The sequence below is a fragment of the Cetorhinus maximus genome, chromosome 1 (genome assembly GCF_964194155.1).
Source record: "Cetorhinus maximus chromosome 1, sCetMax3.hap1.1, whole genome shotgun sequence".
NCBI lineage: Eukaryota > Metazoa > Chordata > Chondrichthyes > Lamniformes > Cetorhinidae > Cetorhinus > Cetorhinus maximus.
Window position 1 is genome coordinate 55,968,171 of NC_135879.1, and position 16,771 is coordinate 55,984,941.

A 16,771-nucleotide genomic window follows, 5' to 3' on the forward strand; every position below is an offset into this window, starting at 1 on the left:
GTAAACTTTATTTACAGAGCTCCTGATGAAGCTACATGCTTGTATCGAGACCAAGGCTAGAAAACTCCACCCCTAAGACTACCTGCGCTTAGGGCTGATTCGTCTGTACAGTCACATGATCCCCATAACAGTATGATAAGGTTTAACTTACACTTACTACATTCATCCCCCTTTAATTTTGTTTTATCACTATTATGTACAAAAATATCTTAACCCATATCATATACAATTGTATACAGGCCATGCAATTATAAATTTAGTCTTTGAGGTTTTCGGATTAGGGTAAAGTGATGCAACTCTACAACTGGAGGCTCTTGCATTGGATCGACTTGACCAGGAACTGCAGTATCAGGGACATCCTTAGACAATGGCAGTTCAGGATTATTTACTTCAACAGAGACATCAGGTATGTCTATTCTTTGTCGATCTGGCACTTCAGGGATCAAAGGTTCGACTTTGATTTCGGGTCGATTAACTGGTTGTTGAGTGTGTCTCGACTTCTGAGATGATCCACGTGTTTCCTAACAATCTTGTTTTCCACTCTACTTGATAAGATAAAGGTCCTATTTCAGAGACGATTGTACCAGGGACCCATCTCGCTCCAGTTGCAAAATTTTGTACAAAAACTGTCTCCCCCACAGTAAATTCTGGACCCTTACTGTGAACATCGTGATTTGCTTTCTGATCACTCTGATTTTTCTCCACCTTCCCCTCTAACTTAGGGAATACTAGACTCAATCTTGTACGAAGTCGGCGCTTCATTAGTAATTCAGAAGTTATTGAACCTGTGGTTGCATGAGGAGTCATGCAATAGTTGAACAGGAATCTTGAAATTCATGTTTCTAACGTTCCCTCTGATAATTTCTTCATGCCTGTTTCAAAGGCTTGAACTGCTCTTTCTGCTAACCCATTGGATAAGGGATGATACAGTCCTGTTCTGGCATGTTTAATCCCATTTAGGTTCATGAATCTCTGGAATTTAATACTAGTGAAAACAGTACCATTATCGGACACAATAACTTCTGGTAGACCATATACACTGAAACATTGGCACAGCTTTTCAATAGTTGCATACTATGTAGGTGATTTCACTTCATACACATCCATCTACATTGAACGTGCATCGATTATCACAAAAAACATGGTACCTAAAAATGGACCTACATAGTCTATATGTAATCTAACCCAGGGTCGGCCAGACCACTCCCACAGATGCAGTGCAGTTAAAACGGGCAACTTCTGCTGTTGCTGACACTGGAGACAGTGTTCAACTATTTTTTCTATCTCACTGCCTATACCTGGCCACCAAATATAACTTCTTGTGAGCATCTCCATTTTCGAAATACCAGGATGTGCACTATGAAACTCTGTCAATAGTGGTTCTCTTCCTTGCAAAAGGATAACGGCTCTTGCTCCCCATAACAAGATACCATGTTGACAACTCAGTTCAGATTTACGGGCATAGAATGGTTTTAATTCTTCAGAGGCTTGACCATCCTTGCAACACCTGTTCTCGGACTCTTGATAAAAGTGTATCCCAGTTTGTCCAATTCTTTATCTGTCTTGCGCAGGCTGGTGAGGAGTCCAGGAAATTCAACACAAGTACTACCCCTTGAAGTACTGGAGCATGTGTAATGCTGTCTGTCAAAGGAAGCTGACTGAGGTCGTCTGCATTTGCTATATGCACAACCGGACAGTGCATAAAAGTGTATTCATATGCCAACAAATTCAAAGCCCATCTTTGAATTCTAGCAGAGGCTATTGGTGGGACTGCCTTATCTTCACTAAATAAACCTAACAGTGGCTTGTGATCTGACACTATGGTAGAGTATCGACCATGCAAATATTGATGGAACTTCTTTACTCCAAATATGATAGCTAAGCCTTCTTTTTCAATTTGCAAGTTACCTTTCTCGGCTGCAGAAAGGGTTCTGGAAACATATCCTATTGGCCTTCCAGATCCATCCTCCATCTTGTGTGACAATACTGCTTCCACTCAGTAGGGAAGTGCATCACAAGTGAGTATCAATTCCTTAGACGGGTCATATTGCACTAGCAGAACACGACGAGTGTAAAAGCTTCTTGACTCTTATCAAGGTTTCCTCTTGCTCTACCTCCTAGGACCATCTGTGGTTCTTCTTCAATAATAAGTGCAAAGGGGCTAACACTGTCGATAGATTAGGCAAGAATTGACCTCAATAATTTACCATGCCCAAAAAAGACTTGAGCTCCGTGATGTTGGTCAGAGAAGATGCTTCCTTGATTGCCCTGACTTTTTTCTCTAATGGACGCAACCCTTGGGCATCCACTCAATGATCCAAATATGTGACTTCAGTTGCTTGGAAAGTGCACTTCTCTTTTTTCAAATGTACACCAGCCTCCACAAATCTCTTCACAACCTCTTCTAGGTTGGCCAAATGTTCTGCTTCAGTGGATCCTGTGATCGGGACGTCATCCAGGTAGACTATAACTTGAAGAAGTTCTTGTAGTAGGCTCTTTGGAAAATGGCACAGGCAAATGACACACCGAAGGGTAGGCGTGTATGTTGGTACAGGCCCTTGTGTGTGTTTATGGCGACATACCCTCTTGATGTGTTGTCCAGCTCTAGGTGTTGGTATGAATGGCTCATGTCCAGTGTAGTGTAGGAACTTCCTCCTGCCAGTTTAGCATACAGATCTTCAATCCTTGGGATTGAGTATTTGTCTAATTTCACAGCCTTGTTCACAGTTAATTTATAATCTCCCCAGATGTGAATGGTTTGATCTAGTTTCATCACAGGGCCTTTGGGTGCTGCCCATTCTGAAAATTGGACTGGCTGGATTATTCGTAACTTCTCCAAACAGCACAATTCCGCATCCACCTTCTCCTTTAGAGCGTAAGGCACAAGTCTTGTCTTAAAAAGCCGGGGTGTTGCTACAGAGTCCACGTATACTTTAGCTTGTAGACCTTTTATTTTCCCCAACTCATCTCGGAATACTCTGCCATACTTTTTTAACAACTCAGGAATTCCTCCTGTTTTGACTTGAAAAATTTCTGACCAGTTTAGTTTAATTTTTTTCAACTAATCACGGTCGAGAAAGCTAGGTCCTTCACCTGTTACAACAATTACTGGCAGCTGGGCTGTCTGTTGCCTGTAGGATACAGGTACAGAGGCGATGCCTTTCATCTGTATTGCCTCTCCAGTATATGTTTTTAGCTGAGCCACGGTTTGCTCCAAACTCAATGGCTGGGTCCCTTCTCTGAGGTATTTAAAGATGTGTTCTCCCGCCACTATGGTCAATGCTCCTGTGTCAACCTCCATAACCAGAGGCTTTTCATTTACTTGAAGGGTAACAGTGATTGGTTCAGTTTTCCTGGCCTTTAGATTGTGTAGGGAACAAATATCAATCTCAGCAGCTTCTGGTTTATCTATTCTGATAGTTCTGATGAAGAGTCATACGGACTCGAAACGTCAACTGTATCCCTCTCCGCAGATGCTGTCAGACCTGCTGAGTTTTTCCAGATATTTTTGTTTTTGTTCTAGATTTCCAGTATCCGCAGTATTTTGCTTTTATCTGGCTCATCTATATTGTGCACTTCAGTTAACTTGACCTGCTGTCTGAATGGCTGTCTTGATCTAGCCCTGCACTGTTTAACAACATGTCCTTTTCAGTGACAGTAGTGGCATTCAGCATCTTTAAATTTGCAGGTTTCTGGTACATGATTACTCCCACATCAGTTTAACACTAACTTCTGGATTACCGGTGAGCTGTTTCCAGCATTTCTTTATGTTTTCCGAGCTGTAGTGACCGTCTCCTGCTTCGCGGTTGCCACCCTGGTCTTCACACCACATCTGGCAGCAGGTTCCCGCCCTAACTGCAGAACGACACCATTTTGCACACTCTGCAAAGCCAGTGAGTCCCTCTCAGCACTCTCCATGGCACGCTTCAGGTCTATATTAACCTCTGCAAGTAAACGGCACTGAATGGTGTCGTCATTTATGCAACAATCTTGCAACATGTTGTTTAGAGTATCACCGACGTCACAGTGCTCCATTAATTGTTTTAACTTCTGATGTACGTTGAGATCGACTCACCAGGGCCCTTGTTCCAGAGTTGAACTTGAATCTTTGCATGATCACCGAGGGTTTAGGCTGAAAATGTCCCTTCATGAGGTCAACTAGCTCAGTGAAGGATCAGGAATTTGGCACGTTTGGAGCCATCAGACTACGGATGAAGTTATACGGTTTGCTCCCGCAGACACTTAGGAAAATTGTCTTCTGTTTCTCCTCCGCCGTTATTTCATTATGCAAAGTAGACACCTAGGCACTCTATGTACTGACTCCAGTCCTTGACGGATGAGTCGTATGGGTCAATTCTGCTGAAGAGAGGCATTGCTGGTGAGTATACCTTTTTTCTCCCCTTAAAAATCGAAATACTCAGTCATGAGCGAGCTGCTGCGTCAACGCTATTTATCCCCGTCATTAATTTTAATAAACTTGGAAAGCAGGGCAGGTTTCTTCCAAGGAACAATAAACTTTATTTACAGAGCACCTGATGAAGCTACATGCTGTTACAAGACCAAGGCAAGATAACTCCACTCCTAAGATTACCTGCGCTTAGGCCTGATTCATCTGTACTCACATGATCCCCATAATGGTATGATAATATTTAACTTACAATTACTACAATTATTTTTAAGTATCAATCACAACTCGGCATATTACATTGAATCATTCTTAAAATTGAAGCCTCTGAAACAAAGCCAGAATTCATCAGTGCTGACCTTTTTCCAGAAATGTTTTGAAGTATTGAGGAAAAATAGAGACTCTCATAGTAAGTAAAGTAATTGCCCAAATTAACACATCGGTCAGGATTTTCCATGCCCACCGGTGTCAGGCATGTTCGGTGGTGTGAGCAGACAATATGACGAGAAGGACAAGAATCGGTTTCATGACGTCATGAAACAAGTTTGTGATCGTCCGCTCTGCCCGTCAATGGCAAGCTGTGTTCCCCGCCATCAGGAACCTTATTGTAATGCATCAGCATATTATAAGGCCAGCCCGCCGGACTCACCCATCCACTGGATCATCCGCCCACATCGGCAGGAAAATAGGCCAACGTGTTTCACAAAAGCATATAGGGTGTGCACTTGGCGGTCTGCATTTCACTTGGGACTTCAAGGTTTGTCTGGCCACCTTGCTTCGGTCAGCACTCACAGTCATCAGCACCAGCCTTCACAGACAGCACCACATCACTTTTAAGGGGGCTCACGGGCAGGTTTCTACCTACCAGACCAGCCATATGTAGGTGACTTTTCAATGGTTGCAGGGCTAGGGCTTGCTTTGCGAAGAGGGAGAAGTGGCTCCAGGCAAGGGAAGAGGCTGCAGGATGAGAGCTGTACTGGGGAAGGAGGGTATCCCAGGGTGTGTGTGAGGGCACATGTTGATCTGTGCAAGTGGCCTCAAGATGGTGAGGACTGAGAAGGCAGTCTCCAGAGGAGATGAGGCCAAATGTAGATGTGAGGGTGTATGTGAGAATGGGTGGTGATGTCCCTTGAGCTGGCAGTGAGTGAGATGCCAGTGAATGTGTGATGGGCTTGAGTGTGTGAGTTTAGAATGATGAGATGGTAGCCATACCCTGGCTGCATGGATGAGATCATTCATCTGCTATGTGCATTAGATGGCCAACATCTTCTGTGCAGCATTGGCACTGATCACCACTGCCATCACCTACCAAACCGGAGTAATGTAGCTGCCCCTCCTGTAGCCCAATGTCCTCTGTGATGTCCTCTACCCCCTATAGAGGATATCACAGCAGGCCTCCACAGTGACCAAAAGGCGCTGGAGGGCTGCACTCATCTTGCCTTTCAGGGCATGTCTCCTTTGCTGTAGTCCTGGGCTGGAAACACTGAGTGCAGCTGTACTTTAGACCATAAGATGTAGGAGCAGAAGTAGACCATTCAGCACATCGAGTCTGATCCACCATTCAATGCGATCATGGCTGATCTGATAATCCTCAACTCCACTTTCCTGCCTTTTCCCCATAACCTTTGATTACCTTACTGATTAAAAATCTGTTGATCTCAGCCTTGAACATAGTTAATGACCCAGCCTCTACAGCCCTCTACGGTAAAGAATTCCACAGATTGACTACCCTCTGAGAGAAGAAATTCCTCCTCATCGCTGTTTTAAATGGGCGACGTCTGAGATTATGCCCTCTGGTCCTAGACTCACCCACAAGGGGAAACAACCTTTCAGCATCTTCCCTGTCAAGTCCCCTAAGAATCTTATATGTTTCAATAAGGTCACCTCTCATTCTTTGAAACTCCAATGAGGAAAGGCCCTACCTACCCAACCTCTCATAAGAAAATCCCTCTATACCTGGGATCAACCTAGTGAGCCTTCTCTGGACTGCCTCCAATGCCAGTATATTTTTCCTTAGAAAAGGGGACCAAAATTGTCCACAGTATTCTAGGTGTGGTCTACCTGGTGCCTTGTATAGTTTTAGCAAGACTTCCCTATTTTTATACTCCGTCCCCTTTGAAATAAAGGCCAACATTTTATTTGCCTTCCCTATTACCTGCTGAACTTGTATGCTAGATTTTTGTGATTCATGCATGAGGGCCCCCAAATCCCTCTGTGCTGCAGCTTTCTACAGTCTTTCTCCATTTAAGTAATATTCAGCTCCTCGAGACTTCCTGCCAAAGTGCATAACCTCACATGTTCCCACATTATATTCCATCTGCCAAGTTTTTGCCCACTCACTTAATCTATCTATATCCCTCTGTGGACCCCTTTGTGTCATTCTCACCACTTGCCTTCCCACCTATTTTTGTGTTATCCGCAAACTTGGCAATAGTACATTCACTTCCCTCATTCAAATCATTAATATATATCGTAAATGGGTGCCTGGCGTGAAGAAGCAGCGAGGCGATGGCACAGCAGGCGAGTTGGAGCCCGCCTGCCATGGAAACAGCATATATCCCAGGAATGCATAATTAATGCAGCAGGTTTGGGATGATACATTGTGAAAAGCTGCCATCGCAGCCAGAGGGTAAAATGTTGTTTTACCCATCTGCTACCCCACTTAGTGCAAATCTGTGATGATTATCCCCATCTTAGCAAAATATGACAAAGTGATAATGCTTTAAAAATATGCAACCAAATGGAGAATTTTGGTAATATCACCAACATAGTGACAGTAAATAGTGCAGAGTTCCAATTGTGTAGCCCCAAACCACAAATAAAGAATGAATGTAATTGCAACAAAAGCACACCACCCCAACACTTCTGTTGACAGGAGCAAATGCTGCTCAGTTTGAATGTGAATCATGAGTGACAAATGAACTATACTGATGTCTCAAATGAAGAATGCACTGCCTGGTGTGATACTGAACCAGGTAGACTACAAATTTCTAAAGTTAAATTCCTGATGCGATGAACTAGCTGATCTCAGCCAAGGGGTATATAAAGGTGCTACTCAGGACCTACTGGCGGAGGTTGGAAAAAAGTCACTCACTATTTATCCTCCTGTTCGCTATCCATTAACTCCAAGTAGAAAATTTCACATTTGCATGCCTGCTCGCAGAGTGGAAACAGAATAAAACTTGCTGTGATACTCCCCATGAACGATTATTCTGCTAAATTTGTCTACTGGGGGACATAATCTAAAAGTGAGAGAGTTTCAGAAGTGAAGTTAGGAAACATTTATCACAAAGGGTGGTAGAAGTTTGGAATTCACTTCAGCAAACGACAGTTGAATTGTTAAATTTAAATCTGATGAAATTTGTTAACCAAAGGTATTAAGGGATATGGGGTAAGGGGTAAATATGGAGTCAGTACTTAGATAAACCATGATTCAGTGGCTAAGTGGCTTATTCCTTTTCCTATGTTCCTATGTCTCCTTCCATAAGGCACCATACAAAATCTCATGACAGAAACTGGTGGAGAAGTAAGAAGGCAAACCAAGAACAATATGAGAAGAGCTATGAAGAACCACTCACTTAAGCCAAGTAGCTTGTATCGATCTTCCCATTGATCTTCCCAGAGGCCAGACATCATTTCCAGCCATTGATAGTGGTGATTTCAAGATTAGGCGTGCTTGTGGTGGTCCTGTGGTTGAAAAGCTTTTGCCATTTACCACCTGAGCTCACATATGGGAAATATTTACTGTAGAATCTTCTTGTGGTGGTCAATCTAAATTTGGCTTAATAAATCAGTTTCCAAGTGGTTCACATTCTGTTTGTACCAGTAATCAATGGGTAATTTCACAGATAATTAATTTTTTGCATATTGTCAAGCACAGCTGTAAACAACAAAGCATTATATACAGGTGCCCAAGCCTCATGCTCTGCACAGTAAATCACCATGACAAGTAAGTCATGGTTAATTTGTCACTTCACAGAAAGTGCAAATTTTGCAGGCGATGGGAATAATACAGGGGATTAGTAGAGAGATTATGTACTTTAATTTCCTTCAATTAACGCTGGCAAGTCTTGAGAGGAACAAGAAAAAATTGTTGGCAGACTGGCTTAATAATCAGATCCAGAGAGAAAAAAAGAGAAGAGGGCTGGTAAAGAGCCTGAAGGTGAAAATGTTCTATCCCATTGAATAATTTGCATTGTTTTGTGGTATGTCAGTCAGTAGTCCACTACCCAGACAAAACAAAGTGACCAGTAACCTGCAATGAGAAGGTTAGCAATTTACAAGATATTGATCCTGTAGAAGGCAAAGAAGCAACTGTTTTTTCGTCACCAGGAATGACAGAGGAGAATGCAACATGCTTTCACGACTAAAACATTCTGAAATTCTCCATGACCTCCCTGAAAACCACCAGTCAGCACTGAGAAATAGGATTAGAACAATGAACATAGTTTGCCAACAAGTAGAGAAAATGAGTAATGCCTCACAAAATTATGCTAGATTTTTATAAAGTATAATGTGCCTTGAAGATTCTGAATGGAGATCCTTTTATTTTTTATGTAGTATTGTGTGGATTACTAATTGCTAATAAATCTTAATAATCCACTTTTTTAAATGGAAGATTTGAATGGAGAAAAGTGTGAATTTTGTTTTTCGTTACAATGCTGTGCTGTGAGGAGCAGGCACTTCTGATGACCATTCTATTTACACCATGACAGCAGTATGGGGTTCATAAAAAATTATCATTATTATATAATGATAATTTGTTCAATTTACCAAATCAAACATAGTTTCAAAATAAGGGGTCTCCTATTTAAGGTGGAGATGAGGAGGATTTTCTACTCCCAGAGGACCATTAATCTTTCTAACTCTCTTCTCCAGCGAGCAGTGGAAGCTGGGTCAATGAATATATTCGAGGCTGAGTTAGACAGATTTTTGATTGACAAGGGAGTCAAGGGTTATGGGGGGACGGACAGGAAAGTGGAGTTAAGGATGAACAAGATTCACACTTTTCTCCATTCAAATCTTCCATTTAAAAAAGTGGATTATTAAGATTTATTAGCAATTAATAATCCACACAATACTACATAAAAAGTAAAAGGATCTCCATTCAGCCATGATCTTATTGGATGGTGGAGCAGGCTCAAGGGGCTGAATGGTCTACTCCTGCTCCTATTTCTTATGTTCTTACATACAAAAACTATCCAAATTTCACTGTATTTAATTGTACAATATGTTACATTAGTATGGTGGTGATGCTTTGAAATCATCCCTTGATTCTGCAGACTACTGCCAGGTTTGATCTGATTTGAAATTCAATATTTATTTTTCCATTATAATGCTCCCTTTATAATTTTATGCAAACAAGGAGATGGTGGCATCATGGTAGTGTTGCTGGACTTGTGATCCAGAAGCTTGAGGCTAATGTTCTGGGGGCATGGGTTCGAACCCCACCACAGCAACTGGTGGAATTTGAATTCAGTTAATAAATCTGAAACATAAAACTGGTCTCAGTGATGGAGGCCATGACAACTAGATTGCTGTAAAAACCCATCTGGTTCACTAATGTCTTTTAGGGGACAGAAAGCTGCCATCCTTACCCGGACTGACCCACAGCAAACGCGGTTGACTTTGAACTGTCCTCCTCAATGGCTTAGCAAGACGTTCAGTTCAAGAGCAATTAGGATGGACAACAAATGCTGGCCTTTCCAGCAATACTCACATCCTATGAAAGAATAAAGAAAAAGACTTAAGACTTAAAGAAAAAGCTGTTTTTGTTACTTTAACTTTCTTGATCCTATTTTCGAAGAGCAATCTTTAGAAATCTTACACTTGGAAGAGTAGTCTCAAACTGCTAACATTATCACATGTTGTTTATGCTTATCTACATATTCATAAAAATTAACAAGCAGAGAAAATTATTGTCCAATCCATGGTTTGGTAACAACCATTTTTAGAAAGGAAATTAAAATAATTACTACAAAGCTACCTAAAAATATGATAAATGTATAAGGGTATATGTTATCTGATCTTATGAACTCAACAACAGTGTATTTCGTTGAGAACTCGGGATGCAAGAGGGCACCTGAATCCTCCATTTACAAATTCACAAACTGGAGCCATATTTCAATCAAGGAGGAGCAGGCACTTCTGATGACCATTCTATTTACACCATGACAGCAGTATGGGGTTCATATGAGGGACATTCCTGGCCTACCCTGGAAATACTGTCAAATATACATCTGATATCTGCTCAGAGCAGATGTTGGTTCTAAATTGGACATGAGTGCAGACCCCATCACTGGTGATCAATCCCAGTGGATCAATTACTGTTCCAGACTGGACCATCTGCATTAGGAAAGACATTAAAAATAAATTATCAGCTTCATCTTCTGCCCATTCTAGCCTCTGATTTCCCCTTTTCAAAGCAGTAGGGCACCTATTAAAGACTATGCCACCTTCAGGTGCTGCTGCCCACCTCTACGATATAATGTATGATCTCCTGGGGTAGTGTGATCTCCTGGGCTGGCTGGGCTCCCAACCAAGCATACATATTGAGGCTTGACTGAGAGCCCAGACAGCTATTAGAACACTACAAAACCTACTCCCCAGATGAAACATTGTTTGAATGACCGTTCAGGCTCTCTGATCTTTGCTGTCAACTTCACGATGTTTGTTTACACAAGTGTGGTTTTAGGGGTTTGTAGTTTATGGTTTTTGAGACTTCAAAGGGCCTGGTGATTGACATTTTTATCAACATGTAGTGCAGACATTTTTTTCAAATATAGGAGAAAGTTAGCAATGAAATACTTTTTCTCAAAGCTTTTTATTTACACATCACACCATACACTATGGGGTTCATTGGTTCGGGAAAGTGTACAGTGGGTCAATGGGCATGGAAGTGCCATAGCTTGGCATAGCGGGCATGAGGGGAAATGGGGGGTGGGTGGGGACCATGAGGTGGCATAAATGGGGCTTGGGAAGTTTTTGGAGAGTGAAGGGGGTGAAGGACATAGGGCCTACATGTTTTTATTTTAAATGGGACAAAGTCCATAGGGACTGAGGTGGTCCTTTTAAACAACCCACCTCCATAACAGAGGCAACCCCTTTGGCTGCCTCTGCACTTCTTCCCCGGTCAGCTGGCCCATCTTCAGCCTGCACTCGGTGCCCAGCAATAAAGACCCCGCCTTTGCAGGCACTTTCTCCCGAGGTGAGTGGGCTATGCTGGGAATTTTTCCTGACTCCCCCTATCCACCTGAAGGATGAAAATCTAGGCCAAGGAGTCTGCAATGGGATATAGATGGGTTGAGTCAGTCAGCAAAAATTTGGCAGATGGAGTATGATGAGGGAAATTGTGAACTTGTCCACTTTGGCAGGAAGAATAGAAAAGCAACATATTTAAACGGAGAGAGATTGGAAAACTCTGAGGTACAGAGGGATCTGGGTGTCCTGGTACATGAATCACAAAAAGTTAGAGTGCAGATACTGCAAGTGATTAGGAAGGCAAATGGAATGCTGGCTTTTTTTGCAAGGGGAATGGAATATAAAAGTAGGGATGTTTTGCTACAGTTGTACAGGGCATTGGTGAGACCACATCTGGAGTACTGTGTACAGTTTTGGTCTCCTTATTTAAGAAATGACAGAATTGCTTTAGGAGCAGATCAGAGAAGGTTCATGCAATTGATTCCTGGTATGAGGGGGTTATCTTATGAGGAAAGGTTGGACAGTCTGGGCCTGTATCTATTGGAGTGTGGAAGAATGAGACGTGATCTTATTGAAACATAAGATCCTGAGGGTGAATGCTGAGAGGATGTTTCCCCTTCTGGAAGAAACTAGAACAAGGCACACAGTTTAAAAATAAGGGGTCTCCCATTTAAGACTGAACTTAGAAGAATTTTTCTCTCTCAGAGGGTCATTAGTCTTTGGAACTCTCTTCCCCGGAGAGCAGTGGAGGCAGGGTCATTGAATATTTTAAAGGGAGAGGTAGATAGATTCTTGGCTGACAAGGGAGTCAAAGGTCATCGGGGTAGGCAGAATTTGGAGTTGAGGCCACAGTCAGATCAGTCATCAGCATATTGAATGGTGGCACAGGATTGAGGGGCCAAATGGCCTACTCCTGCTCCTAATTCGTATGTTCTATAAATTCAAGGTCATATCTGCACAGAAATATAAGCAAGTTATAAAACTCCACATGTAAGTTCTTTTGGAAGTTACAGTACAGCCACAACAATATACAGTTAGTGGACTTACAACACCCAAAGCTGAGAGGATACAGATACACCACCCTTAAAACATACAAAAGAAATTGGACTTGAGACCAACTGAAGTATGCAAAAAACAAATAAATAGGAAAATTTAAAATGATTTCCCTCCCCACCTCAGCCCCCCTAGGCTTGCTTCAAAAAGTTCAAACATCCAAAAGGCAGCAGGTTGGCGACAAGCATCAAAGAAATGCAGGACATTATGGTCCAAGGATACAGCCTTATCATATCGGCACTCTGACAGCTGCACTTTGCAAATATGGCATGTGAGTAAAATGATGACCTAACCTTGCCTGGATTCACAAAGTCAGCTGCTTTAAACAGTAGACTAGAAGTAGATAACACAATTAAAGCATGGATAGAATATCAGGTGCAGGAGTCGCTGTGAAAATTTATTTGGGGAAAATTTTAACTAAAATCTGGCCTTCCAGACAGCCCACCTGAGTGAATCCTGTTTGTTTTACTTCCAGTTCACAGCCAGCTGAGTGAGACCGACCTGTCAGGAAGTTAACACATTAACACATTCTTTATAGTGTAAAAGTAGTTAATAAGAGACATGTATTAATATCACAATAAATTTCCAATTCTGCTGAAATTTAAGTGGCCTTAAAGAGCCTGAATCAATAAAACATTTTAAATGAAGATAGATTAGATAGATAGATTTACAGATAGATGAATATATGATTTTTTTTTGCAAGAGGAAATAGGCCATTTTGCTCAACCAGCCTTCTTAATTTGATTGACCTCAACAACACTTTCTTCTTACGTGGGTCTAGAAATGAATGTTTATGATAGCAGTATACAAATGCTTAATGTGTTTGTATAACATTCCTTTGCCATTATTTTGATCATTCTCTGTCCAGAAGCGCATCTAGTAGTTCATGTTCCTCTCTGATATTTTTATCACGTGTTTGTATGAAATTCCTGCATGTGTTCTCTAGAAAAATCATTATTCTATGGCATACACAGTGATTTGATATTAAAGCACAAACCAGCATGCTAAGAAGTTAAAACAAAGAAAAACTTCCGCTTCTATTTGCCTCTTGAAACACCTTTATGTTTACTGTTTCAAAGGCCTTCTCTGATGATCTCTTCTATGGGTACGCAAGCAAACCCTAGCCTGATGGTTAAATCTGGTCTGCTTTACAGTATCAAATGGCCAGCAGAACAGCTTTTGAACAAAAACAAAATTTGTAGGGAGAAACAGCTGATCTACTAATGGAGAATGAAGATGACAATGAGACAGACAATCCTGCAGGCTTTTACACCAAGATTTATCCTAAACCAGGCTTGTCCAAACCATAGCCTGCAACCGGATTGTGGCCCTCAAGCTATTCTGCAAAGGGCTGCTCCTCCTATCACAGGCCCTTATTCTCCAACGTTTACTAGTGAGCCTATCAGCAGCAAATGTGGGACAGAAGCAGTCTCTGATTGGACGGGCAGCGATCACCAGAGGCGGTAAGTGTGCTGGGGAGAGAGAGAGGATTTCGGACACGGGCAAGAAGAGAGAGAAGGTGCTGTGGGGGAGAAGGTGCTGTGGGGGAGAAGGTGCTGTGGAGAGAGAGGGTGGAAAGGTCGGGGATGTGGGCGAGAGAGGCTGCGGAGTCCGGGTGGTGGGGTGAAGAGATTCGGTACCGGGCAGAGAGTGTGTGTGAAATTGAGAGAGAAGAAGACAGTGAGTGAGAGAGGAAGAGAGTGTGTGTCTTTGTGTGTGTGTGCCTGTGAGAGAGAGGGACAAAGTAAGCATCTGCGTGTGTATGTGCGTGAAAGAGGGAGAGAGGGAGAGTGTGTGCGTGTGTGAGAGAGAGGGGGAGAGTGCGTGTGTGAGAGAGAGAGGGGGAGGGAGAGTGTGTGTGTGTGTGTGTGTGTGTGAGAGAGAGAGGGAGAGAGTGTGTGTGAGAGAGAGAGAGGGAGAGAGTGTGTGTGTGAAAGAGAGAGAGGGAGAGTGTGTGTGTGTGAGGGAGGGAGAGGGTGTGTGTGTGAGGGAGGGAGAGTGTGTGTGTGAGAGAGAGAGAGGAAGGGAGAGTGTGTGTGTGTGAGAGAAGGAGTGAGTGTGTGAGAGAGAGGGAGAGAGTGAGTATGTGTGTGTGTGTGTGTGTGTGAGGGAGAGTGTGAATGTGGATGTTTGTGAGAGAGGAAGAGAGTGAGAGTGAGTGTGTGTGAGAGAGAGAGAGCAAGTGTGTGTGTGTGTGTGAGAGAGAGAGAGAGCGAGTGTGTGTGTGTGAGAGAGTGTGAATGTGTGTGTTTGTGTGAGAGGGAGAGTGTGAATGTGGGTGTTTGTGAGAGAGGGAGAGAGTGAGAGTGAGTGTGTGTGAGTGAGAGAGAGCGAGTGTGTGTGTGTGTGAGAGGGAGAGTGTGAATGTGGGTGTTTGTGAGAGAGGGAGAGAGTGAGTGTGGGCATGTGTGTGAGAGGGAGTGTGAATGTGGGTGTTTGTGAGAGAGGGAGAGAGTGAGTGTGTGTATATGTGAGAGAGAGGGAGACAGTGTGTGTGTGTGAGAGAGGAGAGGGAGAGAGTGTGTATATGAGAGTCATAGTCATAGAGTTATATAGCACAGAAAGAGGCCCTTCAGCCCATCGTGTCTGTTCCGACCATCAAGCACCTATCTATTCTAATCCCATTTTCCACCACTAGCCCTGTATGCTATGGTGTTTCAAGTGCTTAATTAAATACTTCTTAAATGTTGTGAGGGTTCCTGACTCTACCACCCTCTCAGGTAGTGTGTTCCAGATTCCAGCCACCCTCTGGGTGAAAAAGGTTTTCCTCAAATCTGCTCTAAACCTCCTGCCCCTCACCTTAAATCTATGCCCCTGGTTATTGATACCTCCGCTAAGGGGAAAAGTTTCTTTCTATCTACCCTATCTGCGCCCCTTATAATTTTGTATACCTCTATCAGGTCCCCCCTCAACCTTCTCTGCTCTAAGGAAAATAACCCCAGCCTATCCAGTCTCTCTTCATAGCTGATACGCTCCAGCCCAGGCAACATCCTGGTGAATCTCCTCTGCACCGTCTCCAGTGCACCAAGGTCCCTCTGATCCTCTGTACTTCTGAGAGTCCTACTATTAATTTATATTCCCTTGCCATGTTAGTCCTCCCAAAATGCATCATCTCACACTTCTCAGGATTAAATTTCAGTTGCCACTGCTCTGCCCATCTTACCAGCCCGTTTATATTTTTTTTATTCATTCACAGGCTGTGCACTTCACTGTCTGGGCCAACATTTATTGCCTATCCCTAGTTGCCCTTGGGAAGGTGGCAGTGAGCTGCCTGCTTGAATTGCTGCAGTCTATGTGGTGTAGGTACACCCACAGTGCTGTTAGGGAGGGAGTTCCAGAATTTTGACCCAGCGACAGTGAAGGAACGGCGATATATTTCCAAGTCAGGATGATGAGTGACTTGGAGGGGAGCTTCCAGCTGGTAGTGTTCCCATCTACCTGCTGCCCTTGTCCTTCTAGATGGTAATGGTCGTGGGTTTGGAAGGTGCTGTCGAAGGAGCCTTGGTGAATTCCTGCAGTGCACCTTGTAGATGGCACACACTGCTGCCACTGTGCGACAGTGGTGGAGGGAGGGAATGTTTATGGATGTGGTGCCAATCAAGCAGGCTGCTTTGTCCTGGACAGTGTCCAGCTCCTTGAGTGTTGTGTGGAAGTTGCACTTATCCAGGCAAGTGGGGAATATTCCATCACACTCCTGACTTGTGCCTTGTAGATGGTGAACAGGCTTTGGGGAGTCAGGAGGTGAGTTACTCACTGCAGGATTCCTAGCCTCTGACCTGCTCTTGTAGCCACAGTATTTATATGGCTAGTCCAGTTCAGTTTCTGGTCAATGGTAACCCCCAGGATGTTGATAGTGGAGGATTCAGTGATGGTAATGCCATTGAATGTCAAGAGGGGATGGTTGGATTCTCTCTTGTTGGAGATGGTCATTGCCTGACACTTGTGTGGCGTGACTTACTTGCCACTTGTCAGCCCAAGCCTGGATATTGTTCAGGTCTTGTTGCATTTGGACACAGACTGCTTCAGTATCTGAGGAGTCGTTAATGGTGCTGAACATTGTGCAATCATCAGCGAACATCCCCACTTCTCACCTTATGATGGCAGGAAGGTCAT